A 6,443-nucleotide genomic window follows, 5' to 3' on the forward strand; every position below is an offset into this window, starting at 1 on the left:
GTGGATCAGACTTAAGCTGGGAATCGAGGGAGCTGGGAGCTGGGAACATGGGGATTGGGAACTGGGGAGCACTCCTTTCACCGCATCAGGGCCGTTAATGATTTTTGAATACATCATGCTGGGCCTCATTTTAGCACACTCGTGCATACTTAATTTCGATGCTCTTGTTTGACTGTCGGACTTGTTGCACTTTTCACTTGGCAGCCTGTCAGATATGTGTGTAAATTCTTTTTTCGGCGACGCTTGTAAGCCTTCGTAACTGAACTGTATCTTAATTAGAAGTGCCATCGGTCTTTTTATCGGCATTTCCCTTGTGTTTTCCAGTAAGGTCGAAGAACGAAAAACATGGGCAGTAGTAAAAACCCAATTAAATCACCAACTAGGTCAGTTTGAGTTATTCACCCTGCAGGCCAAACTTTGTGCAATCAGGCAAACTAAGCCATATTTTTTGGCCAACACATGGCGCAAATTCACAAGCGAAATAGAAACAATTTATGAAAAATTTATAGTAAAACGCCGAACGCAAATCAAGTGTTACTAAATTGTGAATAATGACGCCAAAACGAAGCAAACGGGCTGCCCAAAATTTCGGAGCCATACAAAAGACCAATACAAAGTCTAACGAATCTAATCAAAAGATAAACTCACGCGCATCGACGAGGAAAGCCTCCTAACGAGTATTTTAAAGTTTCAATCAAAAATTCGTTACACTTTGCATGGGGATTTTGGTTTTTAGACTTCAGGCTGGGGATGGCAGCTCGTGCAGTTAATAAGCTGCGGCTTACAGAAATGCGGCAATAATCATCATTTATTTTGTTTCTTTTTGTGCTCTCCCTCTGCTTTGCCGCAGCATATTCGATATAAGTTTATATATTTCTTTTGTATTTTTATCTTTATTTTTGTTTCGCAGGGCCGCAAACATGAAATTATGATTTTTATTGAAGAATTCGCGCAGCGGGCGGTGTAATTAATCAGCGCTCGATGGAATAAGAGGCGGCAGCGTGAAACGGGCGATGTCGAGTGTCAGCAGAGGCGGCAACAAGCAAGTTGCCCCATCAGCTCCCCTGCACCCCCTACAAAAGTTGGCCCCCCCTCGAAGACGGTGGCTGTGCTGCAGCTTTGGGGTCAGCCACGTTGCGTATGAGTAATTTTTGTTCGGCAATGGCCGTCCCGCTGCGAAAGTGAGTTTAACGGTAGTTTCGACCGCCTAACAATTCCATCACGTTTGATTTGAATCGTTGCTATTGTTGGCCAACTGCCGCTGCTTTTGGGCCACACACAACAAGATAATAAGTGTTTTAATTTGGAGATACCCTTTTCTAACGGAGAGATGAGATTGGGTTTCAGATAAGTCAATTCAGAAGTTGTTATTCCACCTGCAGATGAATACTGCTATCCATATAGATAGCATCAGATTGATCTTGGATATCATATCATAACTTCTGTTGCATACTTGGGGGCGTCTACTGGGTACAAGCTGTTCCAGATCACTCCCGAACTTCTCTGCAACAATGTTCACCACTGGGCGGCGACTTTTTGCGCTGGCTTGTTAGTCGGGGCCACTTAAGCCAAACCTAAATTACGCCAAAATCGATTGCAATTGCGTTGATTATCGCTGTCCAAGCCGCCCGTTGCCGAATTTATCGCCAGCAAATGCATTTTACGCGAAATTTATGTAGTTTGCAGTGGCCCTGGGTGCCCCCCAAAAAATACTGATACATATACATATATAGAGAGCGACGCGTGTATATAGAGTATTGGAAGCTGGATCCAAGTGGTGGCCATTTGGCCACCGGTTTTAAGCGACGCGACGGTGGCAGTTGCAGCCGCAGCCGGCGCTCTTTTCGGACTTGCAGCTTATCGTGGCAATTACAACGAGAGATTTATATGGGCCGAGGGGTTTTGGCCACAGGGGCGCTGACGAAAGAAGGGGGCTTCAATAGGGGGTGGGGGGGTGGGGTGTGGGGTTGACTCCACTGGCAAGCACCCGCACACTCAGGGAAAAATTAACGCTTTTCGATATCAAATCAAGAACGAACCGCATCGAAAGTACGGTAAACTCGAATTTTTTTGATTCAAGGACAAAAATTTAAATTCAAGAACGAATAATTTGAGACCGAAATTATGAATTTGAGAACGAACGTTCTGGATCCAAGTACGATAAATGTACTGCTTTAAGTATGGGAAATACTTAAAATAAATATTAAAAATACTTGACCCAAACTCGTCAAATTTTAATATGTGCATTATAAATTCACGAAGTATGAGTATTTTTATTTTCAGAGCAAACACTTTTGTTTTAAGAACGAATCATATTTATTGTTTATTTACACGAATTTAAAAGTTTTGTTATTCTTATTTTATATATAGTAAATGTATACATAAAAACTTCCATAACTTTTTTCTTAAAAATTAAATTGTTACACTTTTCTTAAAGTTCTTACAGCTAAACATATTTAACGAAACGCGCTGTCAAGCAAAATAACAAATAGATTCCTGGGCATCTATAAAAACGAAGAAAGACAAATATAACAATAAGTAAATAGAAATTTTGTTATTAGTTACATTACCTTCATTTATTGCCGACTGTGCTTCGGTAAGCTGTTGCCTGCTGAGATGGTTTTTAATCTTCCTATCGTAAAAAGGAAACACTGCGCTTCAGGTCGTCCTATTTAAAAACCAATGCATGCTCATTCTCTGGGCGTATTTCCCAGAAGTCAATTTTAACTGTAAATATTACACATTAATTTATAGATTTATTTCTTTTAGAAGTAACATTTGGCAACACAAAAGTTTTATACACATACATGCATACGCATATACATATGCGTGCATGCAAACACGTGCATAGGCCACCGACTTTTTATGTATGTATATTACATACTTTATTTAAAGATTTCTACTTACCCTGCACACCGTGCCCATTTTCACATTATTCTTCAATTATTTCACTTAATACTTGTTACTCCAGGAACTTTTTGACACTAAATGAGCGACGTGTTGCAATCGATTATCGAAAAAACATATGTTTCTTCAACAACACAGAAATGTAATCGATATAAACAAGTGTAAGAAGTCGAATGGCTGAAGATTTTTCGATCGCATAAATTTTAGTTTAAACTTCTTATATTTTTTGTGTATATTCTTTTAAAATTGGCCGCATAAAATGATCAAGGAATATACATAAATGAGAAAAGATAAACCTTTGTTTTCCATTAGTATTAATAATATCGCTTTTGAAATGTGTAATTCGAGGACAACTAGTACTTATTCCAAGAACGGTTGTCTTAAAAATTTTAAGTACGACACAGTACATTTTTAAGAACGTTCGTTCTCAAATTATTCGTTCTTCAGTTTTCTGAGTGCACGGAGTTCAAACGAACGCAGCCGGCAGCCAAAAACGATTCAACTAATCGCCAAGTGTTTCGCCCGATGTTGTTTTTTCCCCTTTATTTTCATTTTCGGGCCACAAAATGTCGAATTAAATGGATTTTTATTGAAATCAAGTTGCTGGCTGCTGGCTGCTGGGCGAAGGGCAGGCGGGGAGTGGAAAGTCAGTGGCTGAGGCGGCAAACGGCCGCTGATTGGATCTTAAAGGATCTAATTGGTCTCCGCCAAGTCGAGACAAGGCTAAATCACTGTGCCACGGTGGTCGTGAGGGGTCAATTGAACTGGCCTGATCTACGACAATTGCAACGAGCTCTTGCCACTGAGAATTTGCGGTTAGAACGGCCGAGATATGATCGCAAAGGCTTCATAAAGTTCCAGCAGTCAATGTCTGCGAGATTGCGAGATAATCATTTTAAGTGTATTGAGTAATTGAACCGAAAGCTGCAAATGAAGTGCAAAAACTATATAATGATTGCGGAATGGTATATGTATATACGCCTTTAAAAATTTTGATCTTTTTAATTTACTAGTGAAAAACCTAAGAAGATTTCTCTACCACTCTGCTGCAAATGGATTCCAGGAATGAAAAGCCCAAGGGCAACGGAGATTGGCGAATAGAGTCATAAGCATATTAGAGCACATCGTTGCCATATAGAGTTATTCACGGCCAAGTGCATTACTAATTGGCAGCAGATTTTTATCTAATCCAGCGCCATGAATTACAATTTCAACTAATTACAGTGGTACCTGTGAGCAGGCGAACTTAGCAGCTAAAGGATGCAACGCAGCCGTGTGGGCAGAGCCTTGGAAGTGGCTCCAGTCTGCGGATCTGTGCATCCAGAATGCAGAACGCGATCTCCTCGAGTGCCGGCGTTCAATGATTTATTGGTTTGTAATTTCAGCCCACGAGCTGAAAACCAATGAGCCGGCTCCATAGCTCTCAAGATCTCAAGATCCAGTACTGCTCCGGTTGCTCCCGCTGCCTAGACATGAACATGCGACAGGAAAGGCAAACACGGACACTGAGTTCCAGTCCATATCCAAGTCCAAGTGCAAGTCCAAAAGACCCGCCAGCGTTTTCCAAACTGGGCCTAAAAACGATGATGGCCACAAAGTCTCCACCAGCCTTGGTCGCCGGTTGACATCGGAGCAGCGTCAACTAATGAAGATGCGCGATGCATCATGCACTTCCTCCACGTCTCGAGTGGTGCACCACTGTGGTGCAGCATGGCACCGAGGATGTGTGGTGTGCTGTGGTGTGGTGCGGTGTGGTGCCGAGTCAAAGCCAGAGCATTTGTGGTCAGTAGGTCTTGCATGTTTGTGGCCAGTCAAGGCTGTGAAGCTGTGACCACTAAACACAGTGAAACATTATCAATATTTTACATCAAATAATGTAATTTAAATTGCATGGAAATAAAGAAGTTTCTCTCTATGAAGAAGAAATCTAATTTGGTATACATAGTTAAACAAAAAAAGAAGTTATTTGAGTTTCTGAAAATGTATATGAATCTGGTATTTGAAGATCGTAAAACCTTTTTATAAAAGTTTTCTACATTTTGTTATTTGAAAATATGTTAAAAATGCTTATTCTACAACAGAATTTAGACCCGTGTTAGCTTACACTCGCTGGCTTCATTAAGCGAGGCCTCACCGTACAGAGTCAAGTAATGCAAGAAGGATTTGCCAAGCAGCGACAATACTCTTGGCCTCTCCTCAACTGGTTTGCGCCAAGAGCTCTCGGCATTTGGGTGTAAAATAAAGGAATGACTAATTTTTCAACGTTTCGACGAATGATAAATGTGGCATGTGGCGAGCCCGAGAGCAATCATGTTGCACTGTCACTTGGGGCACACACACCATACACCATACACCACATCACACACACACTACAGCGCACAAACTTACCCAGACACTTGCAATCACAATCGCAATCCCAGAACACGTCTCCTAAGCTCTGGATGCCACGCTGGAATTGTTGCAACGTCATAATTATCCACCCAGAGCCACAACCTCCACCCCATCCCCATTCCCATTCCCAATTCCATAGCCATTCCCATGCCCATGCCCAATCCCAACTCCAGTCGCATCCACATACTCGACCGTCGTCCTCGGCCCTGAAAATGAGTAACGACTGTGGCAGTAAATGGACAACGACGACACAGACTTCTCCAGACCATACAGAGAGGAAAAGTCCTTTTAAATATTATGATTAAATTACTTAAATGCATTCAGATAAAATCAAAATCGTTGATACCAAAATTAGAGAAAGTATTCTTAGAATGATTTTAGAGCTAACTCCAAATAAAGTCCTTATAAATGCGTTTTCAACGGGAAACTCAGCAGGTACTATGTTACAAATTTCATCTTTAATAAATTATATTTAATATATTTTTGTACATTTTTTCTTTATGGATTACATGCATCCTAGTCCTAAAGTTGCTGCCATATATCTCGACCCTCGAAACTCATCAAGCGGCTAACTGAAAAATTTACATTTTACGAGAGTGACGATCATCCCTAGTCGCCAATTCGAGTCATTAAGCCAGTGGCCAGTTTCCAGTGGCCAGTGGGATCAGGTAAATGTTGTCAAGGAGACTTATTGTAGGACCTCGTCTCGCTGAGTTATGTGACGAAGGATTCGACATGGACTCCATAGGGAGCGACATGCGTTCGAGGTGGTCTGGTAGATATGGCCCACTCTATGCGAAGCACCAGGCAGTACTGCAAGTGCCAAGTAACTGAAGAATGCCCTGAAGGCATCATTTTATAGTCATCATCGGAAGTTGTCCAAGGCCCAGGCCGCAAGTCGCGAGTCCAAAGGAGCCAGCCAGCCAGGCGAACAAGTCGCTGTAAACTAGTTTCGAGCATTTAATGAAGTCATTAAAGGCCGCGCGTGTGGCGCGATCTCAAATTACTTGGCATAACCGAAAATTACATACAAATGACGGGGCAGAGGGGTCCTGCAACTCAAGGAACTGAATGCACTGAATGCACTGGAGGGCCAGGAGCCTAGCCCTTGAATAGGACGCGCCCAGAAGATCTTAAAATAAACC

At 41.9% G+C, this 6,443-nt stretch overlaps 1 long non-coding RNA gene across 1 annotated transcript; it reads right to left on the bottom strand.

Moving 5' to 3' along the window:
* Positions 1-2,445: 2,445 nt before the first annotated feature.
* On the bottom strand, positions 2,446-3,108 carry LOC120448516. Its single transcript, XR_005616108.2, has 3 exons — positions 2,908-3,108; positions 2,571-2,727; positions 2,446-2,504 (listed from the first exon to the last, which is right to left on the bottom strand). It is a non-coding gene; the product is annotated as an uncharacterized LOC120448516 (long non-coding RNA).
* Between the last annotated feature and the right edge of the window lie 3,335 nt (positions 3,109-6,443).

This window comes from Drosophila santomea, chromosome 3L (assembly GCF_016746245.2).
Source record: "Drosophila santomea strain STO CAGO 1482 chromosome 3L, Prin_Dsan_1.1, whole genome shotgun sequence".
NCBI classification, from domain to species: Eukaryota; Metazoa; Arthropoda; class Insecta; order Diptera; family Drosophilidae; genus Drosophila; species Drosophila santomea.